At 45.3% G+C, this 15,237-nt stretch overlaps 1 protein-coding gene across 1 annotated transcript in view; it reads right to left on the reverse strand.

Moving 5' to 3' along the window:
• trpm3 (transient receptor potential cation channel, subfamily M, member 3) overlaps window positions 1-15,237 on the reverse strand; it is a 357,718-nt gene that overhangs the window by 68,270 nt on the left and 274,211 nt on the right. The gene's annotated exons all lie outside the window — the stretch shown is intronic.

Consider the following 15,237-nt stretch of genomic DNA (forward strand, 5'->3'; position numbering starts at 1 on the left):
TTGAACGTACATCATAGTCAACATAGACAAGTGTGAGCTATAGGATCTTTTTCCCATGATGTACAGTATGACTCAATAACTTTATGACTCTTATCTTTAACATCCCACCACTAGGACATCACTGCAAGGATTTCTTGGGGCGGTGTCCCAGACCCAGCCACCTTGAGCTGCTTCATCAATAATCTTCCTTTCATCATAAGATTAGAATGGAGATGTTCCCTGCTGATCACACAGTGTACAATTGCACTCACAACCTCTCAGTGAGATATATATTGTACAACATTTCTGCATGAGCTGAGAGGCGGTAAGAAACATTCATGCCACTAAAACATCAAGGTATGACCATCACCATTTAGACAGAGTCCAAGTGCATTTGCTTAACACTCAACAGCATTGACGTTGCCAAGCCCCTAATAACAGAACATAGTACAGTTCAACACAGTACAGGCGCTTTGGCTCTCAGTGTTCTGCTGACCCTTTAACCTACTTTAAGATCAATTTAACTCTTCCCTCCCACATAGCCCTCCATTTTTCTGTCATCCATGTGTCTATCCAAGGGTCTCTAAAAAATATTGAGAACATGAGAAGAAGAGTCCTTGAAAGTGAGTCCAGTTCAGTTTCGGATGGATGAAGTTGAGTGAAGTTATCTTCCCTGGTTCAAGAGCCTGATGGTCAAGGGGTAGTAACTGTTCCTGAACCAGGTGGTGTGAGACCTGAGGCTTCTGTGGCTTCTTCTTGATGGCAGCAGCGAGAAGAGAGTATGCCCTGGATGATGGGGGTTCTTGGTGATGGATACTGCTTTCCTCCTCTTTGGTAAGGAGGGGGATACTCACCACTCAAATAGTGGGTCTTGGCAGTTAAGGTTACCATGGTGGATAAGCAAGGAAGTGAAGAAGTCTTTGAAGATTGCGTAGCTCAAAATAGGAATATTTAATATCACCGGCATATGCTGTGAAATTTGTTGTCTTTACAGTGTAGTGCAGTACAATGCAATACCTGATAGAGAGAAAAAAATGTGAATTACAGTAAGTATATATAAAATAGTTAAATAAGTAGGGCAAAAATAAAAACTAAAGAAGTAATAAGGTAGTGTTCATGAGTTCAAAGTCAATTCAGAAATCAGATGGCAGAGGGGAAGAAGCTGTTCCTGAATTGCTGAGTGTGTGCCTTCAGGTTCCTGTACCTCCTTTCTGATGGTAACAGTGAAAAGACACCATGTTCTGGTTGATGGGGGTTCTTGATGATGGATGCTGCCTTTTTGAGGCATCAGTCCTCGAAGAAGTCCTGTATACTACGGAGGCTAGTGCCCAAGATGGAGCTAAGTTTACAACTTTCTGCAGTTTCTTTTGATCCTGGGAGGTAGCCACCCTCCCCATACCAGTTGCTGATGCAGCTAGTTAGAATGCCCTCCATGGTACATTTGTAGAAATTTGTAAGTGTGTATGGTGACATACCAGATCTCCTCAAACTCCTAATGAAATATAGCTGCTGTGGTGGTTTCTTTGTAGGTGCATTGATATGTTGGGCCCATGATAGATCCTCGGAGATGTTAATGCCCAGAACTTGAAATTGTTCACTCTCTTCACTTCTGATCCCTCCATGAGGACCGGTGAGTGTTCCATCATCTTACCCTTTCTGAGGTCCACAATCAGTTCTTTGGCCTTACTGACAATGAGTGCAAGGTTGTTGCTGTGACACCACTCAACTAACTGATATACTTTACTCCTGTACGCTGTCTTGTCACCATCTGAAATTCTGCCAACAATTGTTGTGCTGTCAGCATATTTACAGATGGTATTTGAGCTGTGCCCAGTCACACAGGTCATGGGTGTAGAGAGAGTAGTGTAGTAGGCTAAGCACACACCCCTGAGGTGTGCTAGTGTTGACTCTCAGTGAGGGGGAGATATTATTTCCAACCTACACAGATAATGGAAGTTGAGGATCCAGTCCCAGAGGGAGGTATAGAGACCCAGATTTTGGAGCCATTTGTGTGTATCAGATCGGACTTACCATCTTCATTTGAGTTTAGCATCTCAGGGTCAGCAAACCCAATACCATCACACAATAAAGAATGGAGTGTCTTAAAAATCAGTGGTGAGACCTACTGTAATCACCAATTCTGTTAATAACCAAGATGAAATGACAGAGTATGTCAGTCAAGGTCATTTTAGTTAGTTGGGTGGAGTAGAGGAGTTAGAGACCATGGATTGAGCTGGGAACAAGTTTCATCAGCTTCATGAGCTAGGAGTAGTGGTTGGATTCTGTCTGCTCAGAGAATGGGTGAAGATCTGAGTGCAGAAACTAAAGGGAACCTCCCTAATATATCGTAGGTTTCCAAAGTAATGGGCCAGACTTAATCAGGGATGTCCCTTTTAAATCATTGTTTTTAAAATATGTTTTGAGACTTCTCAAAGACAGACATACCTCAGGATAAAATGACCTAATTCAACTGGAAATGATTCAAGTGAGCATAGTGTGGGAATGATGTTGATTGTTGTATGACTAATGAAGAAGCATGAAATTGGAAAAGTCGTTCGTGACCAGCAGATTTTAGGGTTGGTGTGACTCAGACTGGATATGATTGTCATCATTCTCCACTCTGGGAAAATAAATGAATTTTTTACACATGGCACTGAAAGAAAAATAGTGCTATATACCTGAATTTTCAGGTCAAGGTCTGCCTCATTCATGACCTGGAGAAAATTAGTTACATTAATCACAGAGTTGTCTAGGCTCAAATTAATTGCAATACATCTTGGCATGTTTATCTTTTGGCCAGTATTGTTATAGGCTGGCATATCCTAGACAAAGTGAGTACACGGTAGACTTCAGAGGGTGAAATCAAAGCAAAAATAAAAACAATCTTCTGGAAGAACACAACATGTCAAACAGCACCTGCGGCAGGAAAGGAATTGTCAGTCTCTCAGACCTGATGCAGAATGTTGACTCAAAATATAATAATTTGCTCAACCCATTGAGTTCCACCAGCAGATTGTTATCGTCGGGTAAATATACTGGCTCACTGTATTTGCAGTCTTACCTCGACAGTGAAGTTTGTAGGGTCAAGTCATTGTTTGGATCTTTCACAAACAACCCTGTCATCACAACTCAAGGCACCTTACAGTCAAGGAAGAATCTTGAAATGGAATTCCTCCATCTCGTATGGGAAATTTTACACTAGTGATACTCAGAACTGTTTTTATGATATTAGCTAATAGATAAGTATTAGCCAGGGCTCTGAGGATATCTCCTCTTATCTTCAATGACTAAGTGCCTTTAAATCCACTTCAGTGTAAAAATGCACCTTTGATACTGTAGCACCACTTCCCACTCCCTACAGTTTAGAAACATAGAAAATAGGTGCAGGAGTAGGCCATTCGGCCCTTCGAGCCTGCACCGCCATTCAGTATGATCATGTCTGATCATCCAACTCAGAACCCTGTACCTGCCTTCTCTCCATACCCCCGATCCCTTCAGCCACAAGGGCCGTATCTAGCTCCCTCTTAAATATAGCCAATGAGCTGGCCTCAACTGTTTCCTGTGGCAGAGAGTTCCACAGATTCACCACTCTCTGTGTGAAGAAGTTTTTCCTCATCTCGGTCCTAAAAGGCTTCCCCTTTATCCTCAAACTGTGACCGCTCGTTCTGGACTTCCCCAACATCGGGAACAATCTTCCTGCATCTAGCCTGTCCAATCCCTTTAGGATTTTATACGTTTCCATAAGATCCCCCCTCAATCTTCTAAATTCCAGAGAGTATAAGCCTAGTCGATCCAGTCTTTCATCATATGAAAGTCCTGCCACGAGTCCCTATTTAAATACTGAACAATGTAAAGATGTTAGTCTTCCCGAACAGCAAAATGTCCATAAGGGATTGCTGCCAGCTGGCACATCCCAGGCTGCAGGAGTACATGGTGAGGGATGCACTGAAGCTCAGTGCAGCCAATGTCAAGGCTCTGTGGGAAGGATCAGAGTCTAGTCTCCTTCTGCTACTAGACATGGAGCAGCTGAGTCAGGTTGGGAAGCTCTAACAATGGATGCGTGTTTTACTCCATGGGGCCACATGGCTGGCAATGGAGCTATGTACAAAAAAAAAATGACTTGTTTATACTAATGAATGTACAGGTTGAATGACAGTGAGAATGCAAAGAGCTTTGCATTGTCTTTATTCTTTTGTACTTTTAAAATTCTGAATTAAGTTTATTTTTGAAATGAAAAAAGATGCCCCACTTTAACAGATGATCACCCCATGAAAACTACCTCACTACTTTTGCACTACCAATTTAATTTTTAAATACATTTCTCATGGCAATTTATAGTTTTTTTATGTATTGCACTGTATTTCTGAAGCAGAACAAATTTCATGACACATGTCGATGATATGAAACCTGATGATTTTAATTCCTTACTGTTTGAAATGGCGAAAGGTGCGTGAGAAACAACTGACACTGAATGAAACGCAGCCCTCCTTTCTTTAAATGGACTAGCTATCAGATACATACTATATTCGTCAAGCCCAACAATATGAACTGCATCCGAAGCTCAGGATTTTCCAGCGAGCATCAATCTGAAATGGTGTGGAATGACAACAGCTTGGCACGGTCATTGTCTGTCATGCACCAGTATTCTGACCTGTACAAGAGTATGGAAAGAACAGGGCTTTGGTCCAGCTTCATTTTGGTGTGGATGCTGTACTTGGTTGCTCATTGACCTGAAGACATCTCTAGCTTTGCTGAGCTCTGCACTGGATGGTGCCACCATCCAGCCGAATGATGCTGACCAGGTAGGTGAATTTGCCAGTGCTGGGTAAATCAACGGGAGGAGGAGACTCTGCATTGAGGGTCATGCTCTCAGTCTTTTTCTAGCTCACTCTGAGTCCAACCTGTCTATCAAAAGTATACCGGTGCTGAGTTTTCTCTTGCGAGGTTATTTGCAAAGTTAAGGTCTTCTAAAGTAGAGAATAGAGTCCACTTAATGCCTCTCTGCATATCTTTCATTGTTTGCCTCATTATTTAACCTAGTGAATGACTGGATTACATCACCAACATCTCACAGGCTTGCCTGACTCTGGTCTTGACTTCAAAGCTCAAATTGCAGTCCTCAACTGTGCAGGGGAAGTTAGCACAGAAGCTCTGGATAGCTGGACAATTTTGGAAGGGACCCCATATGATCTGAGAATTCGCCAGAGCCTCTCCCTGTGGATGCTATCAAAAGCGTTTTCAAGGCTATGAAATTCACACACAGTTGTCTCTGCCACTCTGTGTACTGCTCCATGATGTTACACAGTGTGAAGATCTGTATGTTTCTCCTGAAGCCAGCTTGCTCTTTCCTCAAGCACATATTGACAGTACTTATAATCTGTTGGACAATGACATTGGTGAGAATCTTACTGGGCACTGACAAATGTGCAATGCCACGCCAGTTGTTGCAATCACTTAGCGATTTTTCGGGGATCCTAATGATAACTCCCTTTGTCCAGTTCTTGCGTAGGTGACCCTATTCCCAGACTATAGTAAACAGTGGTTGCTGGATGGCTGCTGCAACTTTTGGTTCAGTTCAGTGTTCAAATTGTCATGTCTGAAGCTTTGCTGTTCTTTCATGATTTAATTGCAGCAACAATCTCTACTTTCTTGGGTGGATCTGCGATGACGTTGTGGTCCTCTGCTGCCTCTTGTACTTCAAGTTCTCCATTTGGTGGTGATCTATTCAGTAATTCTCTGAAATACTGTCCACTGTGCTTCTTGCTCTTTCTCAGTTGTCAAAAGCAGACCGTTCTTATCTCTCACAGGACCACTGGAACTGGCCTGGAACTTTACATATACCAATTTTGAAATCTTGTACACTTTTCCCTGATCACCTCAATTACCTGCGGCTTCACCCTCCTCTGCAAGGTTTTCCATGTAGGTTCTCTTATTCTTTCTTACAAGTCCTTTCACCTTATTAGCTTCACTATATTCTAGCTGAAGTTTCTCCTTAAATCGTGTTGACTGCATTTAACACTTCCTTCTTAATTTTTTGTCTTTCTTCTAAGGCTGTCCATGTTTCCTGATGTATCCATTATTTGGTCTTCTTTTCAGCTCTACATCCCAGACAAGCCTCGCTGCTCTCCTTGAAGATTGAATCAATCTGTTTCTACATTGTGTCGATCCTGTCTCCTGACACATCCTCATCAAGGTCTTGCAAGACCTGGAATCTGTTCTTAAGCTAAATGATGAATGCAGATCTCACACTGGTGTCCTTGGGCTTTTCAACATCAAAACATATTTGTGCATGTGTTCTTGTCCCAGTTCTTCTCAACTTGAGTTTCATCACTGCCACGAGGTGGTGATCACTTCCTGTATTTGCTCCTCTCTTCACCTTTAGATCATACAATGTTCATCTCCACGTACCACTGATCATTAAAAGGTCAATTTGCTTCTTGTTGTGTCCATTGGAAGGGCGCCATGTCAGTTTGTGGATTTCACGGTGTGCAAAGATAACCCCTCCTATGGCTAGATTTGTTCATGGCATAGAATTCCAGCAGTTCTTCACCATTGTTATTCATCATTCCACATCCATGCGGGCCCATGACAGTGAAGTGTGAGCTGTTATTTTCCCCTTTGGCATTTAGATCTTCAAAGATGATAATTATGTCATGGTGTGGTGTTAACTACTTCCCATTGCAAGTTGTTCATCGAAGACATCCTTTTCTTCAATGTCACTATTGTTAGTTGGAGCACAGCACTGAATCACAGACATGTTCACTTGCTTCCCTTTCAGCCTGACTCTCACCAGCCTACGGGTGATTGGTATCCACTCTAGCAAGCACCTTGCAATGTCTTTCTTCAAAATGACAGCCACACCATCATGATGCTGACCCTCTTCCCTTCCTGAGTATAAAACTGTTTCACCAGTTGCTGCCTTTAGTCTGCCAAATCCTGGCCATCTGCTTTCACTGATAATCTGCATTTCTGCAGTTATTTGTGCTAGATTGCCAGTGTTGCACATGGTTTGTGTATTCCAAAACCCATTTTGTTCTTGGTCTTGGCAGTGTTCAAGGCTTCCTTCATCATTCCAATAGCTTCCTCTTGATTTTCACCACTGTCAGTCATGCAGATCTTGGGTGGAGAGTCAGGAATACCATTGCACACAGATATAAAAGGATTCTTCATTGCTGTTTCTATAACAATTTTTTTTGACTTGTCAGGGTTGTTAGCCTTGAGCTGAACCCCTAAAGTGGAGGACCAGTGAACCACTCTTACCTCTGACCTCTGACCTCTGACCTATAAGCTTTTATAGATATGTAAAAAGGAAAAGACTGGTAAAGACAAATGTAGGTCCCCTACAGACAGAAACAGGTGACTTGATCATGGGGAGCAAGGACATGGCAGACCAATTGAATAATTACTTTGGTTCTGTCTTCACTAAGGAGGACATAAATAATCTTCCAGAAATAGTAGGGGACAGAGGGTCCAGTGAGATGGAGGAACTGAGCGAAATACATGTTAGTAGGGAAGTGGTGTTAGGTAAATTGAAGGGATTAAAGGCAGATAAATCCCCAGGGCCAGATGGTCTGCATCCCAGAGTGCTTAAGGAAGTAGCCCAAGAAATAGTGGATGCATTAGTGATAATTTTTCAAAACTCATTAGATTCTGGACTAGTTCCTGAGGATTGGAGGGTGGCTAATGTAACCCCACTTTTTAAAAAAGGAGGGAGAGAGAAACCAGGGAATTATAGACCGGTTAGCCTAACGTCGGTGGTGGGGAAACTGCTGGAGTCAGTTATCAAGGATGTGATAACAGCACATTTGGAAAGTGGTGAAATCATCGGACAAAGTCAGCATGGATTTGTGAAAGGAAAATCATGTCTGACGAATCTCATAGAATTTTTTGAGGATGTAACTAGTAGAGTGGATAGGGGAGAACCAGTGGATGTGGTATATTTGGATTTTCAAAAGGCTTTTGACAAGGTCTCACACAGGTGATTAGTGTGCAAACTTAAAGCACACGGTATTGGGGGTAAGGTATTGATGTGGATAGAGGATTGGTTAGCAGACAGGAAGCAAAGAGTGGGAATAAACGGGACCTTTTCAGAATGGCAGGCAGTGACTAGTGGGGTACTGCTAGGCTCAGTGCTGGGACCCCAGTTGTTTACAATATATATTAATGACTTAGATGAGGGAGTTAAATGCAGCATCTCCAAGTTTGCGGATGACAAGAAGCTGGGCGGCAGTGTTAGCTGTGAGGAGGATGCTGAGAGGATGCAGGGTGACTTGGATAGGTTGGGTGAGTGGGCAAATTCATGGCAGATGCAATTTAATGTGGATAAATGTGAAGTTATCCACTTTGTGGCAAAAATAGGAAAACAGATTATTATCTGAATGGTGGCTGATTAGGAAAAGGGGAGGTGCAACGAGACCTGGGTGTCATTATACACCAGTCATTGAAAGTGGGCATGTAGGTACAGCAGGCGGTGAAAAAGGCGAATGGTATGCTGGCATTTATAGCGAGAGGATTCGAGTACAGGAGCAGGGAGGTACTACTGCAGTTGTACAAGGCCTTGGTGAGACCACACCTGGAGTATTGTGTGCAGCTTTGGTCCCCTAATCTGAGGAAAGACATCCTTGCCATAGAGGGAGTACAAAGAAGGTTCACCAGATTGATTCCTGGGATGGCAGGACTTTCATATGAAGAAAGACTGGATGAACTAGGCTTGTACTCGTTGGAATTTAGAAGATTGAGGGGGGATCTGATTGAAACGTATAAAATCCTAAAGGGATTGGACAGGCTAGATGCAGGAAGATGGTTCCCGATGTTGGGGAAGTCCAGAACAAGGGGTCACGGTTTGAGGATAAAGGCAAAGCCTTTTAGGACTGAGATTAGGAAAAACTTCTTCACACAGAGAGTGGTGAATCTGTGGAATTCTCTGCCACAGGAAACAGTTGAGGCCAGTTCATTGGCTATATTTAAGAGGGAGTTAGATATGGCCCTTGTGGCTAGGGGGATCAGAGGGTATGGAGGGAAGGCTGGTGCAGGGTTCTGAGTTGGATGATCAGCCATGATCATAATAAATAGCGGTGTAGGCTCAAAGGGCCGAATGGCCTACTCCTGCATCTATTTTCTATGTTTTCTATGTTTACCCCTTGAGATGTTTGACATTAGTTCCTGGTAGGGTCACCAACGCAGAAAGCCCTGACTCCAGCCAGTATAGCTCTTTGGATCAGTGAGACACGCAAGCCTCCACACCATGACAAGGTTGTGGTCCTCAGCACATGAGCAGAGAGGCCAATTCCATCAAGACAGAACCTTCATTGGATCCCTGAAGGGTGGAAGAATTGTGGGAGACCAGAGGCAGAAATGAGGACCTTTGGCCACACGAATGAGGACAATAGAGAAGATGGCTAAGGACAGGCAGATGGAGGACCTTCATTGCTGTTCTATACACCATCAGGGTAACAAGGAGTAAGTAACTAATTATCAATCTCAAATGGATGATTTGGCGGAGTCCAGTCTCTGCCATTGGGGCTCCCCAAGTCTGTTGATGGTGGATACAAGTCCAGCTTCAACAATTTGTTCATATAAATGTTGACCATCATGGCATACTGCATTTTAGCTGAGACAGTGAATTGCTTTTTGGTTGGATCCAAAATATCCCATGGTACAATTTAGAAGAATGGGAATTTTTCCAGATCTCCTGACAATATTAATCCTCCAATAAAACAGATTATTTGACCATTATCACGGTTTGTTGGAGCTTGATGTTTGCAAATTAGCTGCTGTGTTCCTCAGTATAAAAATACTTCAGTAATTTATATTTGGCTTTAAGATGCTTTAAAGTTATCTGAAATGAGCAAAAGAAATGCAAGACCTTTCACTTGTACCTTAATTCCAAACTGGGACCCATACAGATTGAAATTGGAACATCACTACTGTACATAGTGGTGTGGTCTATGAATTAGCTGGTGTTGTTGGGTGTGAAAGATTGAGAGAGGACTGGTTGTGAGAAATCCATGAAGATAAAGCTTACATGTGCTCCTCTGATGATTTAACAGTAACAAGAAAGGATTATAAAATCTGCCTGGTTTTTGATTATTTGATTGGGGATAAAACTCCCTAAATAACAGTCAAGTTTACACCATCCATGTAGAAAATATGAAAGTTTGCAAGCTCTTTATTCCCTCTATGCTCATTGGTTCATGAATTCCATAATCTCTTCTCATTTTACCTGACAGCAGTAATTGATCCACTTAAAGAAACAAGATTATAAATGCATTGGAACTCAAGCAGAAGATAATTTTAGACTGTTGGCAAATATATTTAAATTAAATAACACTGTATAGAACAATAAACTCATCTGGAGGCGTTCTGCCTCTGGAGGTGCAGTTTGCTTTGTGTGCAGTTCATTTTGCACTGATATCATTATCATTCATTGCAATTAAGCTAACATTGCACCATGAGTTCCGTGTGTGTATAACCTTGTTTAACACTGACTGTGAGAATAATCAATAGTATTAGTATTATGGTGAGCATTCAGTCCATGATGACGGACCAGAAGAGCTCAATTATCTCAACTGCAGTTTTTACTGTGACAGCACAGTTACAGGCAGAGCGCGATCGCTCATTGAGAACCCACTCTGTCACATACAGATTGGGGAAGTGATTATTACACACCCGGTTACAATCAAGGTGACCCCAAAACAAGTGAACAACTGTATAACCCAAGCTAAACTGTAACAATAAATGAACTTAAACATCTCACCATAATTCCACAAACACATTATAAAGCAATAAGTAGCATTAGCTGTTAGGAATGTTGGGGCAAGGTGTCAACCATGCCCCAACCTGAGGGGCCAGCCTTCCCTGGCAACTTCAGAGTCCACAACAAAGTCCAAAAGTCCCGGTGGTGGTCGATGGCATCGCCTGAGGCGCTGGAGCACGACCATAGCCCCCAAATGGAGGCACTATTTGATAAGGCAAGTGGCGGGCACCAGGAGTATCACTTCCTTCCAGCAGCATTGCTGGGTATGTGCTGGCCAAGGGCTGATACAGTGCCAGCTCAGGCAACTGTACCTGTTACACCACATTGGAGATGCAGTTGAGCACCTCTCCCAGTCCTCTCCAGTGGCTTCCAAGCTTGGGGGAATAATCCCTTCTTCCAGCTGGGGCAGTAGACCCAAACTGGGGCCCCCACCAGGTCTTGCTGCATGGGTGCCCTAGACTGGCGGCCCGGCCCCTTCTGGGACGTGCAAGCGTCGCAGCAGTGCGCGAACAGCTTCGTGTCCTGCCCGCACCCAGGCCAAAAGAAGCATTCATGCAGCTTGCCCAATGCCTTTATGATCCCAAAATGGCTGGCCCCCACCAGCCCGTGCACCAACCGCACCACTATGGCGTGGAGCCCCAGGAGGACCACTTGCTGCAGGAGATGTCTGTCACCATCAGGAAACTGCCACTGCCAGAACAGCAACCCATCACACACTGCCAGTGTGCCCCACTGAGAGTATAGGCTTTGGTCTCTGGATCCAGGGCGGACACCTCTGCCCATTCCAGGGCCAGCACAGGATCGCTCGCCTGCCCACTGCGCAGCTGCAGGTGGTTAGTGGTGGGGAGGTCTGCCTTGCCGCCAGCTCCCATCTGAAGCACTGCCACCGCCGCTTGCCCCTGGTTTTGCGGTGTTGCGTCGGGTGGCTGCAGAGAGAGCTGCACTGCGGCGGGCTGCTGTGACACAGGTGGTGGCTGTTGCTGCTCCCACTGCATCCACTTTCCGGAGCTGCCCTGTTGGAGAGCTATGGCTTCAGTGCCGAGGTAGAGTGTTGCCCCTGGCACATCCTCACAGGCTCCCCACCCACCCCTGGCACGACAGCAGGTCCAGGCCAGTGATGAAGGAATCCCGGATGTCGGCTAGCCACACCTCGTGCTCCATTGTGTCTCTCCCCCACTGCGACGTGCAGCCGCCTCTTCCCTCTCATCGCCGCGCAGTCCCCGGTGTCCACCCAGCTGCAGATGGCTGGTCCGTGTTGGGGTGGGGAGCATACCAGGATGGACGATGGTGATGGTTGACCCTGTATCCACCAAAGCACAGCATCTGATGCCCTCCACCACACAGTCCACATACAAGCGTTGCTCTTCACCCAAACGGACGACCCAGAGAGGCAACAATGGAGGTAATTGGTGACGCTGCCCACTTCGTGTTTCCTGATGGCTTGGCGTTGGTGCGGGGCAGTCCTGGGCCACATGGCCTGCCTCACCCAATCCAGGACCAGCGCAGTGCTGGTCAGACCTGTCTCATGGGCTCCTCCTCGTCAATTTTCTTCTCAGCCTCAGTGACAAAAACCCAGGCTCGCTGCATGCTGAGTGATCTGGAATGCCTTGGGGGGCTAAAATTGCTATTGCCCTCTCCGCCTCTGCCAGGGCTTCGGCCAGAGACAATGGTGACGTCAGGAGATCGTGAGAAGGTGTTTCGGTGTCAGTGCCTTTACAAAGGCATGTAGGGCAAGGTCTTCCAGGGCTGCGGGAGGGAACTGGGGAGCAGCCATGCCGAGCTCAGGGGCGGAGGTCTCCGCCAATGCCTCCAGGCTTCCTCCCACATGGCTGTCTGCTGCTTAGTTCTTCCCTCATTGCTTCCTCTAATGGCCTCTGCCTGAAACGCCGCTCCATCACTGCTATGAGGGCCCTGTAGTCACACTACACTGCTCAGCCAGCATTAGGTCGAGGAGGACCTGCTGGGCACCTGCCTCCACTGCCAGAGAAAGGTTCATTGCCGTCTCATTGGGGCTCCACTCGTGCCATGTGGCAAGTTTGACTTGCCCCAGATAAAGCTCCAGGTGGCCAGTACCATTGTATCTGGGGAGCTGCAAGGTGGACCTTGTGGCATAAATTGCTGGGGCCCGTTAGTCATCCTCTTTTTCCAGCGGCATTGGTGGTGCCTGCTGTGTTCCCCTCCTCCAATGGCTATGACGCCTTGAGTTCCCTGACCTGGGCGATCGCTCACTTCACTGGGGTTCCCTGGGAAGGCATGATGCTTGGTTCCCAGGTTCTCCCTCCCGGTTGGCTACCCATCTTCGGGAGCCCAGCTTGGAGGTGTGGGGGAGGGCTACTACCCAGTCCCTCAACTTACTCGCCGGGTTTTAGGTCAATCCATCTGACGTCGTAGCTCTTCAATTTCACCGTCAACTTCTAATCCCACTCCTGACACCAATGTGGTGAGCTTTCAGCCCATGATGCAAGACAAAAAAAAGCTTATTTATCTCAACTGCTGTTTTCATTACAACAAGCACAGTAACAGACAGAGTGCCATCGCTCAGTGAGAACCCCCTCAGTCACATACCGATGGTGAGGGGGGAAGGGAGGTGATTTATTTTATTTTTTTTAAACCCTGGTTACAGTCAGGGTGACCCACACACAAGTGAACAACTCTATGACTCGAGCTAAAGTTTTCTCATTAAAACCCTGAAGAAGACTTCTGGCTCAGGGAATTTTTTTCAAAGGCGGTCAACTCCCTGCCGAGCTTTATATGCAAGTGAAAAGACAAGCTATCTTCAAAAGGCATTGCCCATGGACTGCAGGTGCATCTGAATGCCGTATGCTACAATATCAGCTTCCAACCCAGCAACATCGATTGCCGAGCCCTGGAGGTCAGGTCAGAATGTGGCGCATCGATCGCGTCTTTGCGATGTTCATGCAAAAGGAGCCCGTGCCAGAGCTGAATCGGCAAGAATGAGAGCAGTATGAAGTTGAAATGCTAATGGAAAAAGATTGTTTAGACATAGAGAAAGCTTGTGTAGAAGCTACATTGAGTGCGCTCAAGGAAAAGTGTGAAGCTGAGGCTGCCTTAGCAGAGACTAAGGTATATGAAACAGCATCTGATTTGCAGTGGTGGTAGTCTCTCTAGGAAGGCGATTGAAGAACCGATCGTTGGTGCAAGCCTCTAATATGACATGGTTGCTCGACAGAGGATGAAATCAAAGAAGCAAACCAAGACAGGAACCAGCTTCCTGCCATACTTCACACTAAATTTTTACCCAGTCCTCCTGAACTTGCATTCTCTACTTCAAATTCAAACCCCAAAAAAATGAATCCTTATTTAAGATAGAAAGTGAGAAAATGCCCAAAGTTACCCAACTTGGAAACACATAGGTGTTTATCACTTAATAACAGCAGCAAGAGCTGAACAACACACCAAGTGTATCAGGAGCTCACCTTCCAACAGGAGCTACCGCAGAACCAACTGCACGGCCCTCACTCACTACACCAGGCTGTGGAGATAAATCACCATTGGACAACAGTTTGAGTGAGATACCAAGTCTGGTCAGAGGAGCCCTGAGGCAGAATCTATCTGAATATGGGCAATATGGTCATCTGGAGTGTGGTGGAGAATCGGGGGAGGATAGCAAGGAGAACTGGAGAACAGGAGCAATATGTTGCAGAATACTGATGGAGAAATGATGCAACAAGCACCAATGGACTCCAGGGAACTGAGCCAAGAACCTATTGACACTTCAGAAAAAATAAGACCCAGATACAACTGTAAATTCAGGGCCAGCGCCTTGGGCTACTGGTTCCAGCGCAACTGCAGCAGAGAATGGTGGGGAGCCAGCTGAATATCCATCAGATGTAGCTAATTCCCCAGACACTAAAGACATGTTCTGGAACATCAGAAGTTACCAGAAGCAGAGCCAATAGAATTGTTGCAGAGTCAACAGAAGGGAAGGCCTGCTTACCCCTGCCAACTCTCATTGACTGGGACCATAGTTCCAACAACGGGCATGAAATCTCAACCCGAAGATCTGATTTCACTGGGGCACCTGGTCATCCACAGCGCAAGGGGAAAGCTGATTAGATTTCCTCCACTTGACTTTTCGGCTGAGATTCTCCTGTTGCTTGGCAAAGGTCCATGTAGAAAAGGGACACAAACCACAGTGTCAGCACGATGCATCTCATGCCCAATGACTGGAGCTAGGTTGGGTCCTGGTGGGTGAAGTCTGCCTTGATGGTGCTCATAAGACATAGGAGTAGAAGTAGGCCATTCAGCCCGTCAAACCTGCTCTGTCATTCCATCATGGCTAATCCCGAATCCGAATTCCGGCTGTTAATTCGGATTTTGACTTGGAGCAAACATGGTAGAAAAACATCCATCTCCATCCACTCTTTATTTGCCCTTGAAACAGCAATATCTGAGAGTGACAAACTTTCTTAATATTGGTAAACATTTAGTAGATGTACTTTAAAGGAAATATTATGTTTATCGTTCATCACTATTAAGCT

Source organism: Mobula birostris, chromosome 5 (genome assembly GCF_030028105.1).
Source record: "Mobula birostris isolate sMobBir1 chromosome 5, sMobBir1.hap1, whole genome shotgun sequence".
Classification (NCBI taxonomy): domain Eukaryota; kingdom Metazoa; phylum Chordata; class Chondrichthyes; order Myliobatiformes; family Myliobatidae; genus Mobula; species Mobula birostris.